Source organism: Ranitomeya variabilis, chromosome 3 (genome assembly GCF_051348905.1).
Source record: "Ranitomeya variabilis isolate aRanVar5 chromosome 3, aRanVar5.hap1, whole genome shotgun sequence".
Lineage (NCBI taxonomy): Eukaryota > Metazoa > Chordata > Amphibia > Anura > Dendrobatidae > Ranitomeya > Ranitomeya variabilis.
The window spans coordinates 167,519,926-167,540,320 of NC_135234.1; the positions used below are offsets into that span (position 1 = coordinate 167,519,926).

Here is a 20,395-nt window from a genome sequence, read left to right on the forward strand (position 1 = left end):
TGTGAAAAAAGAAAAAAGAAAATTAATACCAAGAATTAAGCAGACGCAAAATCCTGTGGAAAAGAAATATACAGATTATGGCAATACAATACAACCAAATGCAAGGGGAAAATACTTACGTTCTCTGGGCAAGGACCGGTCTTAAAAATGCCAGAACGCGATGGTATTTGTATTTTCTGATCCTTGCTCCTGAACCACTGGGAACACGGCTCTCTTGATGCAGGTCCTTGTTGAAGCGGTCCTTCATCGAACGCCAACGTGTTTTCACTTTGGCCACTGTTAAAAAAAAAAGGTCAGAAAAAGGACTTTTGGCCGTGCTCACACAACTGTGTGTGATGAGAGAAACTCCTGAGAGTTTCTTTCATCACACACAGTTGTGTGAGCACGCCCAAGGTCTCTGCTGCTTCACACTGCATTGCAATACTTACCAAATGCACTTCGGACCCGATTCGGGGCGTTGTCCCAGCCATCCCACATCGCTATGGCCACCTCATTCCATAGGCGCCGGATCGTCACGTTGTTTGAGTGCAGTGGATCCCGGGTGTCCCACAACGGAACTCGCTCATGGACCAGGGAGATGAGGATATTGTTGTCAATGAGGTCCTCATCCCGTTCTGGAACATAAAACATAAATGAAGACATTAAATGTTGCATACATTAACATAAGGAAAAGAAAGAAAACAGAGGCTGAGAAATGGCATGAATAAGGAAAGTCAAGATAAAAAAGGAGTCCAGAAGAAAAATGTAAAGAAAGAGGAAAGTAGAGAAAGGGAGATTCAAGAATGGTAAAGTGAGGTTAGAGTAAACAGTCAGCCTTGTATACATACACGCTACCGCCTTGCCACCCGACCGTGACTCCGCTGCTCCTGCCCAGTCTCAGCCGCAGTAGAAGAAGAGCTCTAAAAAAATTAAAAACCAAAATTGTCATATGTGTAGATGTGACAGTGAATATTTACCAATCTGAGGAGGCAAGTACTCACCTCACTGACATGTTCTACTTCAGAAGGCCCAGGACGTTGCTCCTCATCAGAAGAAGAAGACATTCTGATGCATGCAGAAAGAAAGAAAGAAATGGCAGAAATTAGGACATGTAGAGCCAGAAAATAGAAAATAAAGGCATTGGATAGGATATATTCACATTGTTCTGAGTGTAGATTCCTTCCTGTGTCTGCTCTGCTGCGTCTGGAAAGCTTCTCTGTCTGCTGCGAAGTGACCTGCAACTGTCCACTCCCTCCCTTTATCACCTTGTATGTGGGGGGTGGCTAATCAGTGTCTAGACATGTTTTTCTCTTGTGGAACGCACGCGTTCTCGAACGCAAGCAAACGCATGTGCTTGTAAACGCATGCGTTCATATAGACAGCAATGCGTTTTTTTGGCGCATTCCTTGCACAATCGACCGCATACGTTTCCAGGCGGCAAATTGACGCCTCTAAAAATTACTACATGTTGCATTTCCGCGAAAAGCCGCAGACGACGAAACGACGCATGCGGCGTCAAACGCGGTAAAACGCGAACGATCGCAAACGCATGCGTCCCTAATGTTAAAGATAGGAATACACAACGCATGCGGATATTTGCGGAAGAAACGCTGCGGACACAACCGCAAATGTGAAACCGACCTAAGTTCTAAAGGTCTAAATGTGGTTGGCATTCAAATAGATTATGGAATTATAACAACAGGATAAATGCATGTTTTTCATAAGCCCTTATGCACACATCCTTTCATGCCGAGACATAATCTAACACTCACAGAAATATAGGGACCCGTAGAGTACCAATATGGGACTCTCGGTAACGAGTGAGAATATTGAGATCGTAATGAATTATTTTTAACACTACTTATGTTTGGATGCACATTCCACATTTATTTTTTTATTTTATTTTTATTTTTTATGTAGTTGCAGCTTTTATACAGAACTATGAGGATGGAGAACCAATCTAATTCATATGCATCTGATGATATGCTAAAGAGCTATCCTTCCACCATATTGTTGATTTAGTGGAGAATACTTGCATTACACTGAATGGCCTCTTTATTAGAGACATTCATCTAGTAACGCACTGGATTTCCTTTGGTCTTCCAAACAATAACAACCATTGATTGTAGACTAGTTCACACTTGTTGAATTCATTTTACAGTTTATTGAAGCACATTAGGTAGATGTACTGATATGCTGTGAACAGTCCATAGTACCCCATCACAGAGCTGCTCTATAGGACTATAGGTAAATTCTCAGTGGAGCATTGCACGGCCTATATGTCTCCTTACACCATTTTGGCACTTTCCACAAGAAGATTCATTACTCCTCAGACCCTCTGTCAGAGACATCTCACCCAACCATATCACACCTCCGGCTTTGCACTGATGAGTGGCAATGAAGAGAAAAACTTGATCACCCACAATGCAGAAGACCTAGGAATTGTCAAGGAAATACAGGTCCTTCTCAAAAAATTAGCATATAGTGTTAAATTTCATTATTTACCATAATGTAATGATTACAATTAAACTTTCATATATTATAGATTCATTATTCACCAACTGAAATTTGTCAGGTCTTTTATTGTTTTAATACTGATGATTTTGGCATACAACTCCTGATAACCCAAAAAACCTGTCTCAATAAATTAGCATATCAAGAAAAGGTTCTCTAAATGACCTATTACCCTAATCTTCTGAATCAACTAATTAACTCTAAACACATGCAAAAGATACCTGAGGCTTTTAAAAACTCCCTGCCTGGTTCATTACTCAAAACCCCCATCATGGGTAAGACTAGCGACCTGACAGATGTCAAGAAGGCCATCATTGACACCCTCAAGCAAGAGGGTAAGACCCAGAAAGAAATTTCTCAACAAATAGGCTGTTCCCAGAGTGCTGTGTCAAGGCACCTCAATGGTAAGTCTGTTGGAAGGAAACAATGTGGCAGAAAACGCTGTACAACGAGAAGAGGTGACCGGACCCTGAGGAAGATTGTGGAGAAGGACCGATTCCAGAGCCACCGTGCACAGGCGTGTGCAGGAAATGGGCTACAGGTGCCGCATTCCCCAGGTAAAGCCACTTTTGAACCATAAACAGCGGCAGAAGCGCCTGACCTGGGCTACAGAGAAGCAGCACTGGACTGTTGCTAAGTGGTCCCAAGTACTTTTTTCTGATGAAAGCAAATTTTGCATGTCATTCGGAAATCAAGGTGCCAGAGTCTGGAGGAAGACTGGGGAGAAGGAAATGCCAAAATGCCTGAAGTCCAGTGTCAAGTACCCACAGTCAGTGATGGTGTGGGGTGCCATGTCAGCTGCTGGTGTTGGTCCACTGTGTTTCATCAAGGGCAGGGTCAATGCAGCTAGCTATCAGGAGATTTTGGAGCACTTCATGCTTCCATCAGCTGAAATGCTTTATGGAGATGAAGATTTCATTTTTCAGCACGACCTGGCACCTGCTCACAGTGCCAAAACCACTGGTAAATGGTTTACTGACCATGGTATTACTGTGCTCAATTGGCCTGCCAACTCTCCTGACCTGAACCCCATAGAGAATCTGTGGGATATTGTGAAGAGAAAGTTGAGAGACGCAAGACCCAACACTCTGGATGAGCTTAAGGCCGCTATTGAAGCATCCTGGGCCTCCATAACATCTCAGCAGTGTCACAGGCTGATTGCCTCCATGCCACGCCGCATTGAAGCAGTCATTTCTGCCAAAGGATTCCCGACCAAGTATTGAGTGCATAACTGAACATTATTATTTGATGGTTTTTTTGTTTGGTATTAAAAAACACTTTTATTTGATTGGTCGGGTGAAATATGCTAATTTATTGAGACAGGTTTTTTGGGTTATCAGGAGTTGTATGCCAAAATCATCAGTATTAAAACAATAAAAGACCTGACAAATTTCAGTTGGTGAATAATGAATCTATAATATATGAAAGTTTAATTGTAATCATTACATTATGGTAAATAATGAAATTTAACACTATATGCTAATTTTTTGAGAAGGACCTGTATTAGCCATACCATTACCACTCCTCCACCACTCTGAACTTTTGACAGCTGACAGGAAGGGTTTGTTGATAGAGATGAGCGAATATTTCAATATTCGGTTCGGCTCACGATAGCCGAATTTGCATATATAGAGCCGATAGTACACAGCACAAAAGCCGGTGTTTCCCATGCTGGGTGATGTGCATGGGAAACACCGGCATAGTGCTTCTGATCGTCAGTGAAATCATCCCTGCCGGTCAGAGAGCCACGGTTCCCATGCTGTCAGCACTCAGCCGTGATCGGAGGTACAAAGTTTACCTCTGGTCACTGGTGTCAGCTGATGGGACTACAGGTCCCACCTGCTGCAGCTAATAACAGTGAGAGTAGGAGCGGTGGATGGGAGTATTCATCAGCCGCTTCTGCGCTATAAATAAATAAGTTTTGTAAAAAAAAACCTGCGTGGGTTCCCCTGTATTTTTTATAACCAGTGAAGCAAAACTCACAGCTGGGGGCTGCAATCCCGAAGCTGTCAGCTTCAGCAAAGCTGGTTATTAAGAATAGAAGGGTCAGCATCTTATTTTTAATTATTTAAATAAATAATTTAAAAAATGGAGTAGGGTCCCCCAGTTTTGACAACCAGCCTTGCTAAAGCAGACAGCTGAGGGCTGGTATTCTCAGGCTGGTAAGGGGCCATGGATATAGGTCCCCCAGCCTAAAAATAGCAGCTGGCAGCTGCCTAGTCAAGGCGCATCTATTAGATGCACCAATTCTGGTGCTTTGCCCGACTCTTCCCATTTGCCCTGTAGTGGTGGCAAGTGGGGTTCATATTTGTGGGGTTGATGTCACCTTTGTATTGTCAGGTGACATCAAGCCCACTGGTTAGTAATGGAGAGGAATCTGTAAGACACCTATCCATTACTAATCCTATAGTTATATGGTAAATAAAGACACAGCCAGAATAAAGTCCTTTATTAGCAATAAGACTTAACACAGTTTTCATTTTTTATTTAAAAATAACAAACACAGTTAGGTGAGTATAACGCCTATTCCACCGAAGCCCTCGTTCTCCTGAAATAAAACTAAAATAAAAGCAAAAAATTTCCCTCACCTGTCTGTCTCTCTGTCCCAGGTCATAAACCATGTCTGGGGGATAAATAGTTTTTAACCTGGATGGAGCCAAGATGTGACTGTCCAGGCTGAGAACCACTGGTGACTGACCAGCTGCGAGCGCAGCATCAGTGACTGGCGGTGACGTAATCGAGGTTACCTCTGGTCACTGGTGTCAGATGATGGGACTACAGTTTCCATCAGCTGACACCTGCTGCCGCTAATAACAGCGAGAGCAGGAGCAGTGGATGGGAGTGTTCATCAGCCGGCCCTTGCACTGTAAATACATAATTAAAAAAAAACCTGTGTGGGTTCCCCTGTTTTTGATAACCAGCCAGGCAAAACTCACAGCTGCATCACCGTGCTACACTGAGGAGTGCCAGGCCTTTTGGCTGTACTTGGCTCCGTGTTACTCCACTGAGCTTTGCAGAGCCACCTGCTCTGCAAGTTTGCAAACCAAAACTGACACACCCAACCCTGTGCTGCAGGGTTTTTAAATGGAATCTGAGGCCATGGGCCACTTGTAAGACCCGGCTTGGAGGGAGTGAACTGTCCCACTACCATCCTGTAGTTTACTCCAATATGAGACAACAAGAAACACAGAAAGATGGCAAAAAGTAAGAACTTGACTTGGCAAAAAAAAATTGGGGGGCAAATTTAAAAAGATTGTGGATTGGATTTTAAAAAGTTTGGAAGATGAGGCCCCCTACCACGAATACCAAGTAAACGTGGATGGTACAGTGAAACTGCGAATGGTCATTAAATGAGCTAATTTTGCCTGCTTTTATGAATTTCTGACTACAGATTACCATTAAAAAAATGAGTCTGTCAATGAGTGTATGGACAGAAGCTATCAAATTATGGACTGTGGAAGAGATGTATGTGACAAGAATGAACACTCATTTACAGCAGATGATACCGATAGACACAACAAGATGACAATAAAAAGAACTTGACAGTCATGACCTCTGAAAAAATGTAGGACAAATTTAAAGAGATTGTGAAGTGGATTGGATTTTAAACATTTTGGAAGGTGAAGACCTCTACCACGACTACCACATACTGTACACGTGGATGGTACAGTGAAACTGTGAATGGTCATTGAATTAGTTAATTTTGTCTGCTTTTATGAATTTTTGACTACAGATCACCATAAAAACACGAATTTGTCAATGAGTGTACGGAAAAAAGCCATCAAGTTATGAACTGTGAAAGAGATGTATTAAGGACACGCTGCACCAGCTTGTATTATGACACGCTCAACCAGGCGGTATAACAGGCATGCTAGCCAGCCTGTATTACAGTCACACTGCGCCAGACTACAGTATATTACAGGCATGCAACACCAGCAACACCAAAGCCACGATGTTTGATGTTTTCTTTATTTCTTAAAGTGATTTTTAGGCACAGTACTCCCATAGACCCAGGTGCAGATTACAGAAATTCTTTATTACGCACACTACTCTCACAGACATGTTTACAGATTAGAAAAAAAAATTCTAGGCACTCTACTCCCATAGGCACAGGTGCAGAGTAGAAAACAAATTTAGGCACACTACTGGTACAGACACGGGAGCAGAGTAGAAAAATTAGTTTTTACACAGTTTACTCCCACAGACACAGGTGCTGATTAGAAAAATTACTTTTTACTCACACTATTCCCACAGACATGTGCAGAGTAGAAATGAAAAATTTTAGGCACACTACTCTCACAGACATGGGTGCAGAGTAGAAAAATTTGATTTTACACACAGTACTATCACAGACAAGGGTGCAGAGAAGAAAAATATTGGTTTACGCATATCAGTTCCACAGACATGGGTGCAGAGTAGACATATTTGTTTTTACTCACATTACTCCCACAGGCATAGGTGCAGAGTGGAAACATTTGGTTCTACACACAGTACTATTACAGACACAGATGCAAATTAGAAAAAAAATGGGTTTAGGCACACTACTCCCACAGACATAGATGCAGAGGAGAAAAAATTGGTTAGGCATTTATACAGTCCGTGTCACGTGGTGCAGCGGCCAATCACAACCATACCAATACTTGACGTGGCTGTGATTGCTCTGGAAGTGCCCACAGCCTAAAAGCTTGTTAATTGGCTGTGCTGCAGCCATTCAACAAATGTTATTTGGCATCTGAACCCGAACAGTAAACCAAACTTCTGGTAAAAAAAAGTCCGTGTTCGAGGTTCGGTACCAGACACTAGGTGCCGGGTACAAATCCTGAACTTTATAGTTCAGGTTCGCTCAACCCTAATGGGAGTACTTCCTTAAGAATAAATAACTTATTAGGTATCAAGTTCTTTGATTGATAATTTCCAGTTCAACATGAAAAATTTAATGAAAGGTCCTTCTTTAAGACTGGCATTGTGTACACCAGTCTAAATGAATGTGCTCTATGGAATACGATGTGCCTAATTCATTGAAGGCACTCCACTTAATGAATGATGTACATCTCTCAAGAGGCATGCGCTACTGCCTGAAATTTACTCCAGTCAAGAATTGGAGTACATTTTTGGAGTAAGTTACTGGAGTACATTTTCATGAATTTTACTAATGGACGTAGGATAACTTTTCATGAATTTTACGACTCGACGTAGGGTAACTTTTCATGAATTTAATGGCTGGAGGTAGCCAATCGCCGTCCTGCCCATACTTCACCCATGCTACGACAATATTGGCCTAGCTGGCTTGGACTGAAGAGTAAATGCCAAAAGCTGCAATATTTTTGCTCAATTTCTGAGTCGTAAAAAAATATTGTGAAGTTTTAAGCCTCTATATCGGGACTGTGTGCACCTATTTATACTATAGGATGACAAAGTTCTGAGAATTTGGAGTATTCAAAAGTTGTTTAAATGTCCAACAAATCCAGAGCGATGCAATGTAGGATGTGAAGCTACTAGCTATCATGCTTCCTTACTTTCTGGTGATGTGTAATGTTTCAGCCCCATAAGTAAATCTCAGTCCTCAGCCCTCCCTCATTGCTTCCATTGGGCAGGAGGCGGTGTTCTGCTGATCAGTTAAATTCTTCCCAATTTTTTTCTCTGGCTTGCAGAGACTGCAGATCTTGTGTGAATGTGTTTAATGGTGGAGTAGACGTTTCCTCTCTAAACTCTTCTCAGTGAAACGAAATATTAAAAGTGCACAGGAAACAGGAGTCGAGGAGAAGAATAAACACTGGTCAAAGAAAAACTTGTGTCGTTTCCTTCAGTCAGGAGTGTCCGTCTCTCAATCCATTCTCATCCCTCCTTCAAACAAAGGACCAAGAAGAAGAAAATGAGGAAGAAAACTCTAAACATCTAAACTAGCAGATGCTTTAGGAGGACAATCGATTCCATCAACACCTAGAAATGGAGGTGTGAAGTCTAGCAGACGAGACAAGGTAATATCAAATATCTTATCCCCATTCTTTTCAATGTCTGTTCTGCACTGGTTATAGACTCCCACATTATCCATACTGTCCAGGATCACCAGACTCTGTACATAAGAGCATAGTTAGCAAAGGCTTTCGACATGATTTCCGAGGTTCATTATGTTCATGCACTACTGTAATGAAACACTGGAAAGTTGTAGAAAACTCTGGAAAGCATGGTCGCCAGAAGTGCCTTATACACAATACATATTGCAGGGAAACTTTATGTAGCAGATGTAAGCCATTATTCCCTTATTCTGCAGTTTCTTCTGCATTTTCCCACCAGGACGGTTTACTTTACTCGAGTCACAATGAGTTGCTATAGAGAGAAGTTTAACCCTTTGAAAAAGAATTGGCCCCAGACGCAGCAAATAACCTTAATTTTCATGTTGAACTATATTGATACAGCTGACTGCATGAACTTAATGAGTAACATTGAAGTATTTGTTCAAAGAGCCAAAACAGACCTCCAAAACCAAATGTTCAGCTGTACGGAGAAATGTTGGGGGAGTGGGGGAGGGTTGAGACATATATGACTCAGTGGGATGTTATATGGAGGGGGATAGTAAAATGCAATGGTCTATATTCAATGTAACCACTTTATCTGAGGGCAATACAAAAGTGATATATATATATATATATATATATATATGTTTGTGTGTGTATATATATATATACAGTATGTGTGTATATCGACGCTGTCCTACCTTGCATGCTGAAGTGTTGACAGTGCTACAAAGTCAGCACAAAATCACAAGAAAGCCAAGAGGATTGGAAACACATGAGCAGGCCATGCAGCTGATGTGGGGCCCCTGGAGATAGGGGCCGAGACTTGGCAAGTCCCTTCCCCTTTTAGATGAATTGTATTGTCAGTTAAAGGCTTAGGGGAGTTGTCCCATAAGTTATGGAAAATGGTTGAAGTAAAAAACAAAAGATCTTCTGTTGTGGGGGGTAAAATCGCGATAAAGCGGAACCCAGTTTGATACTATAGAATTGAACCATTTAACGTCTATGAACTATTCTTAGATCTTGCTCCGACGCCATTTAATCGGATGAGTGCTATCTGTGGTATTGAGGGATAAAACACGTACCTAGGTTATTCTAAAGGGCTGTGCACATCTCCAACTTTATCCTTGGACTGAGTAATCCTAGGAAAAAAATAGCAGCATGCACGATTTGGATGGCACTTGCCCATTCCTGTCAATGGGTCAGTAGACAAAATCGGACCACATTCGGGTGACATCATTGAGAAGGAGGAGATGATATTTTCTTAACCTCCACCTCCGAGAAAATCAGATTCTACTCTGATCACCCTCTGATCAAACTCTGATTATCATAATCGGACCGATTTTCTCGGATGGAGAGAAGACGGTCGTGTGACCTTAGCCTTAGGGTTAGTCATTAATGTCTGCCCTCCTGCATGATGCTGCATCTGATACTTCATCCTAGTCCTCCTTGCTCCTTTCTTGCTGCTGATTGGTGGAGGGGGATACAAGATCTGATCCCCACCAGTCACATATTGCTGGCCTATTCCTAGGTAATCCCAGAACCATGTCATCGTATGTCTAACCGGACTGAATTTTTCCGGGCTTTGTACATAAACAATTTGGAAGGCCAATTTAACACCATTTTGTTACAAGAACATTTCTCATCTCAGCACCAGTACAAAGTTCAGGATCAGATTTCATTACTGTAGCATTAAGCTGTGATTTCTGTGTATGTGACTCAAGGTTTTCTCACTATTTTATTATCAGTACTAAAGAGATTAGTGCAGCTCATCAGTGAGGACTCGAGACCATAGTTTATGGTAGCTAGCATAATAATAATAAAAATAATAATAAATATTGTTGTTAGTATTATAGATCAAAGACAAAGACTTAAAGTAACACGTGTAAGTGCAACAAAGTAAAGAGTAATGGCTTTAAGTTGAGGTTTGGAAACAAATCCATATTTTGGTCTTGGTTCTTCTGAAAACAGAATTCATTATGGTACAAAGAGACTTATAACAACAAAGATTTGCATTGATGTGCAAGTAATAGAAAAAGTAGAATGTCTTATGTTTGACAATCATTAGTGTGTTTCTCAAATATGGATCATTGCTTAATAAATCTGATAACATATTCCTATTGCCTAATGTACAGTATAATATGTGTTAAATACACAACCGTAGGTATCCTTAATGCAAAGCAATGCATTGTACTGGGTATTGAATGTTAAGTGTGGGTCATAGGAGGCCAAATATTGACTAACCTGACGTGTTGGGTTATGATACTTATTAAGCGCAATATCATCTTAAAGGGTATTTGTCACCAGGTTTTTGCTACGTTGTCTGAGAGCAGCATAATGTAGGGACAGAGACCCTGATCCCAGTGATGTCTCATCTTCTTTATTGGTTGTTATAGTTTGATTAAGGGCTCACTCCCACCAGCATTTACATCAAACAAGTGCTATCCGATTTATTTATCGGATCAAAATCGGACCAATGTTATTCAATGGGACAGAATCTCTTGAAAAAAATTGCAGCACGCTGTCATTTTACTTTCAAATCAGATGCCAGTCGCCCATTCAAGTCTCTGGATGTGTGGAAATATCGGACTGCATTTGGATGACATCTGAGTGCAGTTGAAGATATATTTTTCCATCTGCTCCTCACAGTGTGCTACAATTTTCTCATCAGAGAGAATCATATCACGCTAAGCTCACACTCGGATCAAACTCTGATCAGAGTGTCATTTGCATAATTGGCCATTTCTCTCTGGCCATAGCCTAAAAACTGTTTTCTCTGCTGTAGATCTACCAGTTCTCTGAATGCTGAGATCTGTATAACGCTGCCCACACCACTGATCAACAACTTTCTGTATGCACTGTGCATAGGCAGAAAGCTGTCAATCGATGGTGGGGCGGGGTTATACAGATCTCATGAATATGGAGGACTACCTGACTGCAGGTTTTTAGCATTCTAGTGATTTTATCACAACTACAGAAAGCAGACCAGTAAGTGACACATCCCTGGAATCAGAGTCTCTTCCCCTACATTATGCTGCTCTCAGATTAGGCAGCCTAAACCGGGTAACAGATCCCTAGACCAAGTACAGAAGGACTTATTAAATTGTCTGTATGCAGGCTGAAATGTCTGACTGACTGCTCATCTCCCGACCCAAATGTACTGCCTCTTATGAGGCTATGAGTTCTGGTCAGGAGATCTGCAGTGAGTCCGAGCTTTCTGGTCCATATGCAAAAAATAGTTCATACATTACAAAGTCCATAAAGATTTTATACTATAGTTGCATTTGAAGGGGTAATCCTGTAATTACATTTTAGCGCATATCCAGGCATCTGAATCCTAGGGATCTCACAACCAGGAACACCATGGTCATAAAAATGAGGCGCACTGACAATGCATCATTTATTATCCAGGAATCTGATGGAGAAAGTCCAGGACAAGCCCTATGCCAGCCTGCCACCTTGGGAAAGGTTATAAGTTGTCATTGTAGGACAACCACAATTGCCAACCTACTCTTGCATATTTTCTGGACAACTGGACCACAAATCACGTACAGTGGCAAATTTGCACAGACTGAAGCCATGGCCATTTTAAAAACCATGCCTCTGTGCCATGCCCTCAGCACAATGCCCAAGAATCACAAAAAATACAGAATTGAAAAGATAGAATAAACAAAGTGTATATAGTGTTATGGCGATGCATTCACTGTGAGGTATACTGTGAGGTTGTTTATACAGTCACTTTGGAATCTCATTGTTTTGGGGTTTTTTAGGGTTTGCATCAGTTCATGTAAAGAACATGCCTACAACTGTGAACATTTGATGTTCTGGTTTTTGTGACACAAACACCAAATAGGACAAAATGACTAAAAACTTCAGTGTGCATAACCATTCACCGCCTAAAGTCAGTACTTTGTAGAGCCTCATTTTGCAGCAATTACAGCTGCAGGTCACTTTGGATAAGTCTCTATGAGTTTTCCACATCTTGCCACTGGGATTTTTGCCCATTCCTCAATGCAAAACTGCTCCAGCTCCTTCAAGTTAGATGGTTTCCTCTGGTAAACAGCAACCTTCAAGTCTGACCACAAATTCTCAGTTGGATTAAGGTCTGGGCTTTGACTAGGCTACTCCAAAACATTTGCATGTTTCCCCTTAAGCCACTAGTGTTGCATAAGCAGTATGCTTTGGGTCATTGTCTTGTTAGAAGGTAAATGTCCATCCCAGTCTCAAATCACTGACAGACTGAAACAGATTTTGCTCAAGAATATCCCTGTATTTCGCACCATCCATCTTCCCCTTGACTAGGACAATTTTCCTTTTCCCTGCTGCTGAAAAACATTCCCATAGCAGGATTCTGCCACCACCATGCTTCACTGTGGGGATGGTGTTCTTGAGGTGATGAGCTGTGTTGGTTTGTTGCCAGAAATAGGGTTTACCTTAGAGGCCAAAAAGTTCAATTTTGGTCTCATCTGACCACAGCACCTTCCTCCAAACATTTGAGGAGTCTCACACATGTCTTTTGGCAAACTCAAAATGAGTCCTACAATATTTGTGTGTAAGTAAATGTTTTTTTCTGTCCACTCTTCCATAAAGGCTACATCTATGGAGTGTACGGCTTATTGTCATCGTATGGACAGATACTTTAGTCTCTGCTTGGAAACTTTGCAGCTCCTTCAGGGTTACCTTTGGTTTCTGACCAAACCCTGACTTGTACTTCTCAACAACTCTGTCCCTGACTTGTTTGGAGATCTCCTTGGTCTTCATGGTGTTTGGTTAGTGGTGCCTCTTGCTTAATAGTGTTGCAGCCTCTGTGGCCTTTCAGAAAAGTTGTGTATATGCTGACAGATCATGTGACACTTAGATTGCACACAGGCGGACTTCCTTTCACTAAGCATGTGGCTTATGAAGGTAATTGCTTGCACCAGAAGTTTTTAGGGGCTTCATAGCAAAATACTTGACTACATATGCACATGACAATTTGTATTTATTTTATCCCATAAATGTAATTTATGCCTATTTTTTCTCACTTCACCAACTTAGACTATTTAGTGCTGATGTTTCGCACACAAATTTGATAAAAAAAAAAAATTTAAACACAGGTTTTAATGTAACAATATATATATATAATATTTCAAGGGGGTGAATACTTTCACAAGCCACAGTAGATGGTTCTGGATATAGCTGAATGATAAGGTATGATACAACAGCATAAAAGTGGCTGCAGCTCTGGATGTGACTGGAGTATTAGTCAATGACACAGGAGATAGTGACTACATCTATGGATATGACTGGTGTACAAGACATAATGAATCAGGAGAATAGTGACTGCAGCTTTGGCTATGACTGGAGTATATGACATGATGTTACAGCAGAATAGTGATTGCAGTTCTTGAGGTGACTGGAGTATAAGACATGACATAACTGCAGAATAGGGCCTGTAGCCTTGGATGTGGTTGAAGTTTGAGGTATGATGTAACAGTAGAATAGAGACTGAAGCTGTGGAGGTGATAGGAGGATAAGACATGATGCAACAGCAGAATATTTGCTGAAGCTCTGATGTAACTGGAGTAAAAGTTATGATGACCGCAGCAGTGACATCAGCTCTTGAAGTGACTGGAGTATAAGACAGAATGTAACAGCTGAATAGTGACTGCAGATTTGGATGTGACTGGAGGAGTATAAGACATTATGTATCAGTGGAACAGTAACTGCAGCTTTGGATGTGACTGGACTATAAGCTATGATGTAATAGTAAAACAGTGACTGCAGTTCCAGATGTGACTGGAGTATAAGACCTGACATAACACAACATCAGGATGTTTTTAAAAAAAAATCAAGAAGGTTGTTTTTTTCTGACGGACACAATGGGCAGCAGAATAAAGCACCTGTCTTTTGTGAACTTTTCATGAATTTATGCACAGCTGGTAACTCGGGGGACAACCTCTCCAAAAACTAAAGCCCCCGATCCATTAAGACTGATGTTTTGTGCGCCAATAAGGTGCACTAAATTCATTAACAAGTGCACCCCACTCAATGAATTTGGCGCATATATGGCATGGATTTCCGTGTGCATCACCAGAAATGTTACTCCAGTCAGTTTGAGGTGTGAAATCCTACTGACAGATTCCCTCCATTTACAGCAGAGAGAAACACACAGATGCATGGCCTTTTTCTTTCTAGACTAAGACCAGGTGAGCAAGTAAACTCCATCCTTCAGATACATGGGGGTCCTGGATATGGAATTAATAAAACCTATAAGGCATTTATGTCATATGTTAGATTATAATACCCCTTTAAAGGAGACCTATCATGTCCCAAAACATTATTAATCTGCAGGTATGGGGAAATTCTGCAGGGTACTAGCATTCTAAAGACGTGTGGATGCCACACTGAAAGCCCGGCTACCAGCCTCATACTCTCAGTCATAGAGGTGCAGTCGGCGCTGCTTCAGTCACCTTACATAGCGGAAGCTGTAACCACACCCTGGCACTGTCTGAGAGACGATTCTGGACTGAACCACTGTACAGCGGCCTGTCAGTCAGTGTAGGGGTACCGTTACAGCCCCCGCTCACTATGTACTGAGTGGTGACTGAAGCTGCAACTCTGTGACTGAAAACCCGAGTAATAAAGTACATTTCCTCCCGGCAGCGGGGCTTTCAGTATGGCAGCCGCACGGCTTTAGAACAAAATTAAACTGAAGAGTGCTAGGGTTGGCGGAACACACCGAATATATATTTATTAGAAGTAGTAGGTGCGTTCGCAACCCGGGATCCACCGTGCAGGAAAGAAACTGCTGCTAGATATGGCGGTACAATTTAGTAGTATAAACAAACTCTGTTACTTCACAGAGTCTGTTAGCAAAGAGAACGCTGTGCCCTGTTTAGCTCACAGAGGAACACAGCTACTTAGTAGAGCAGATAGTGGTCATGCAGTCAAATGCAAACACGCAGCTCCTCTCCGGTGGAGCCGGAATTCTAATGGCTATATGCCAGCCCTGAATCCACTCACATGAAACTCCTCGCTGGAGGTGCCAGCATTCTTAGTCCATGAGCCAAGAACCAAATTTGACGATATCGGTACCAAGCGGAGTGACTAATTCTCTTTGGTATTTTTAGGTAGATGCATGTCTGTAGTTTATTTTTTGATATGATAGCCCTTACATATACGTAGCTTATTAACCCCTTCAGCCCTAGGCCTATTTGTACCCAAGTGCCTAAGCCAATCTGACCTGTGCCACTTCATGGGCTAATAACTTTGGAACGCTTTCACCTATCCAAGCCATTCTGAGATTGTTTTCTCGTGACATATTGTACTTCACGTCAGTGCTAAATGGGAGTCAATATATTTTACCTTTCTATATAAAAAAATGCTAAATATTCGGAAATTTTGGAAAAATCGGCAATTTTTTAACTTTGAAATTCTCTGCTTTTTACAAAAATACTGATACCCCCCATAATAGTTATTAATTTACACTCCCCACATGTTTACTTCATATTGGCATCATTTTGAAAATGAAACCTTATTGTTTTACGACGTAATAGGGCTTATAGTTTTATGCGCAATTTTTCACATTTACAGCAAAACCCACTTTTCAAAGGACCAAGTCACTTCTGAAGTCACTTTAAGGGGCTTACATAACAGAAACCACCCATAAATTACCCCATTTTGCAAACTACACCCCTCAAGCTGTTCAAAACTCATTTTTAAAAACTGTTAACCCTTTAGGTGTTCCACAGGAATTTTAGCATGAGCCAAGAACCAAATATGACGATATCGGTACCACCCGGAGTGACTAGATGTAGTATTTGTAACAAAATTTAATCCAAGTTATGTAAATACACACTGAACATGTCATGTGCATATATATATATATATATATATATATATATATATATATATATATATATATGTTACTCCATAATATCTTCAACATCGGACTCTGAATCTGACTGTTGTTCTACTGGCTCGTCTTCAGTACCCTTGTTCTGGCATGTCTGTAATCTGCACATGTCTGTGCACTTCAGGCCATTGCTGAGGCAAGTACACTGAGGAAGTTCACATGACCGCACACACTTGCAGGACAGTAGCTGTATAATAGCTTCTGGTGCTGGTGCCCCTTGCATCCACTTGACAACAAGCTTTCCGTCGTTATCTATCATCCAACCGCAGTCTGTTGGGTTTGCAACCCATGGCTGGCTCTGCAGACTTCTCCTCCAGATCGCAGCCTGGTAGTTTGCACGCAGTGCATGCATGAAAAGGCAGTCCTGGCAAGGAGGGAGTTGACTTGACTCTACCACTCCACGTCTGGCACAGAACAGCTGATAACGGAGCCTGTTTACCTCAGTTGTTTGGGTAGTTGGCAGGTACATGTGGCAGGTGATTTCCTGTAACTTCTCAAAAAGTTCGGTAGACACTTCCCATGAACGACCAACTTCCTGAAAGGCATCCTGGTATGTCTTGTTCATCTTCAACTGCTTGAGTGTCGTCATCTTCCCACGGCCAGCGAATGCACTGACGGTGTCACAGCCTGTAAATGCATGCATACCAATCAATGAATCACATACGCTGCCTCCCAATGTTCGGCTCAGAGTGGTGATATCCAGGAATCTTGTCCGGTTCTGTGTACCGCATTTCTGGAACAGGTGGGATGGGATTTTGTGGCACATGCCCAGACACAGGACCATGACATCAGTATCCTCCGAAGTGATGATGACCGACTTGTAACCAGATTCTGCTGCATGAAGAGCATGGAGAAGGAGGCGTGTGTCTGCTTCTTCTTGATTTGACTTAAGGTCAGCAGCCTCTTCCCACTGTTCTTTGGTGATCTTAAAGCAGAGCTGCTCACATGTGACATACAGCTCCTTCTCCTCAAGCTTCTCCCTGTGGTGTTTCGCCTTCCATTCTTCTACCAGAAACTTTATGAGACTTGCCTTGTTGGAGGAACTACTTAGAAGCTTTTTCCACTGCTGGATGTTGTGCCCATGTTGAATGTTCTTGAAATGGATCCCTGTGCCTTCATATCTGTTGACTCTTTCTGTATCTTTGATGGATGTCTCCTTGTAGACGTCAAAGACAATATCAATGCGCTTGCTCTTAGCACCCTCATGGATAGCGCGACTCATTGCTGTGCCTGCTAGCTGGCCAAATGTTGCATTGTTTCCCTTCAGTTTCTGAACCAGGCTCATCCCATCAATGATGGTTGCAGAGGGCTCGGGGATCACTTCTGCAGGACGAGCATTCCTCTCCAACTCCCTTGCGAGGGCAGCCTTGTTGGTCTTGCGGATAGACCCATCACCATTGGCAAGTGCCCATGGCAATGGACCCAGGGGATGAGTCAAGACATCACTCATTTGTAGCTTTCTGTTCTCAGCTACAAGTATCATCTGGCCAAATAGGTTTCTGTCAGCCTTCAAAATTACCTCCTTGCCAAGACCTTGTCTGCGTGTCTTCATTTGGATGTTAGAGAACGTTTTAAGTTTGTTCTTCGTCATCTTGTCATGAAACAATGTAGTTGGCTTATCGGTACCCAAACGCTCATCCTTGAATGTTTGATATGCATCCTCTCCTATACTGTATGCCCCTTGAAGGTCTTTGGCTACATCTGGTGGTGCTACAGTCGCTGTTGACAAACTGATAAGTTCACCATTATGCTCTTTGTTGAAGGGGTTCACCCAACCTGTCTCCAGCAGTTGAACGAAAGATTGGACATCGGCTTCATCTCTTCTAATCCTAGACACCTGTAGGTCTGAATGGCTGAAGTCAGTATATTGTTGGCCTACCAGGGCCCTCAGCTGCCTCAAGTACATACTGCGGTACTCTGATGTCAGGTAGAACCTGGAAACAGCTCCAACTTTGAGGCTGAAGCCTTTTGTGCCCCCTGGTGTCTGGGTGTCTTTGTTGATTGTCTCTTCAATGGTCTGGTCCACAGGAATTCGTCCAAAAGGATTCTTGCTACCGATCTGGACCGAAAAGCCACCTTGCATGAAGTATTCATGGACCTCTGGGTGTTCTATGGGCAGCCGAGACATTGTGGCATAGTAATAGGTTAGGTATTGGGCATAGTTGACCTTGTCATAGGCAAAACACCATGGTATCATCTGTCGGATTGCTCCTAGGTGAAGCATCCAGTTGCCTTCTCTTGAAGCTCGAACCAGGGCCAGCATGGTCTCGACCATGTCCAAGTATGACATCCAGAATGCTGAGAGTTGTTCATTTCTGAGGGTCTCAAGATAAACTTGAAAGAGCTTCAGGGTAAGTGTGCAAGATTCATTATCCAAGAGCTTTTCGAAGGATCCCTGCGACACACTGATGCGAAAGTTTGTGATGTTCTTCAGTGTTTCATCCAGATGGTGAAGGTCCCTTGCATGGTTTTCTTCTAGCCATGGAAGGAAGTTTTTCCATGCAAGCCTCATAAGTGCTTCATAGACCAGCTTGTGTAGTCTCACTGCTCTGTTGTACCTCCGGCCGTCCATCACTCCAGACACTGATCCTTCAGCGATTACACCGGATTCAACACACAGATCTCTAAGGCCTGCATCCTGAAATCTGTTCCCTATGATAGAGAGGAGATTACAGATTGTGTGGAAGACACCCATTCTAATTATAATGTTCTTGAACTTCTCCTGTTTCCAGATAACCTCGGCAGCTTTGGCATAGAGTGCTTGATCAAACACACACACAATTCTGTTAAGCTTCAGGGTCTGCATGATGGCATGTGTTTGCTCCAAGACTTCATTCACAGTGGACATGGCTGTTGCAGGAGCATTGATAGTGGGCAGGTAGCTTACAGTGTCCTGGGCCACTACAATGTCGCTGCGGATTTTTATGTTGAACCCAGTCCAACTGCTGGTGGTCTGATCCTCATGGTCTGACATTCTAGCCAGAAGCCAGATATGGTTTTTGGTTTTTGAATCCTGGACCTCCTTGGTAGTGTTAACATTCGAAGTCTCAATCCTGGGTGGCTCTCCCCGCTGCCCAACATTGTATATCGGTAGCATTAATTCTGTCAGAGTTATGCTTCTTTTCTTCGACTTGGTTACATCTGGCAGGACTTTCTTTGTCACAGAGCATGCAACATTGGACTGAACAGCAATGCCATTGACTCTATGAGATGTACCTGCTCCACTTAGTGTCTCCTCAAGTCTGTCAATGTTATCCCAGGCCAGGGTTGTGAACACACCTGGGTAGATACTTGCTGGCATTGGGATGTCATCCTTTGAACATTCCAACTTCTGGATACAAAGGGCTGTATCGATCTCCTCAGCCATTGAATATGACACACAGTGGCCAAGACGATTCAGAGTTCGAATCAGTTCTGTATTGCCGGTCAAAGACTTAACTGCAAAGGATAGCAGTACGTGCTTTGGTGGCTTTGTCTTTCCATTGGTAACAGCAAAAACCAAGTCACTGCCGAAGGATGTGGCAAGACGTTGAGCTCTTTCACAGGTAGTTTGGCACTCACAATCTCCTGTAAGCAGGGTTTGCAGGAATTGAGTGACTAATGCAGGAACGACATTCTGATCTGTATTGGGAGGCCATGGCTGACTCACATCTTGCTTCTTGATCTCATTCCTTAGCTGCATTGCTGCTTTGGTTACGATATCTCCAGAGTTAGCAGCTCTTGCTTCTTGCAGATCTTTTGTCATGCTGTGTACTTGCCGGACAAGGTCGTCCATTGATAGGCTACATGGATAGACTAGAAGCTTACCTTTCTCATCTGAGAGAAAGCGGAGTGATTCCCCAATCTCTGTTTCAAGTTTTCGTCGAACATGTTTCTTTGTCGATGGTTTCAGTTGGATGATACCACGGGATATCATTAATCTCTCAAGCCTAGATGTGAGGTTTATCATAGGCAGTACTTCTGGGTTTGGGAACAATTTAGTCCTTATATA

At 42.4% G+C, this 20,395-nt stretch overlaps 1 protein-coding gene and 1 long non-coding RNA gene across 3 annotated transcripts in view; one reads left to right on the forward strand and one right to left on the reverse strand.

The window, feature by feature from the left end:
• Positions 1 to 869: 869 nt before the first annotated feature.
• LOC143815539 (uncharacterized) lies at positions 870 to 9,271 on the reverse strand. Its single transcript, XR_013223772.1, has 3 exons — positions 9,209 to 9,271; positions 981 to 1,044; positions 870 to 899 (listed from the first exon to the last, which is right to left on the reverse strand). It is a non-coding gene; the product is annotated as an uncharacterized LOC143815539 (long non-coding RNA).
• CCDC80 (coiled-coil domain containing 80) overlaps positions 8,133 to 20,395 on the forward strand; it is a 174,962-nt gene continuing 162,699 nt past the window's right edge. For both annotated transcript variants that reach the window (XR_013223771.1, XM_077294830.1), the window contains exon 1: positions 8,133 to 8,471. The gene's annotated coding sequence lies outside the window, so the exon portion shown is untranslated. The remainder of the gene's footprint in view (positions 8,472 to 20,395) is intronic.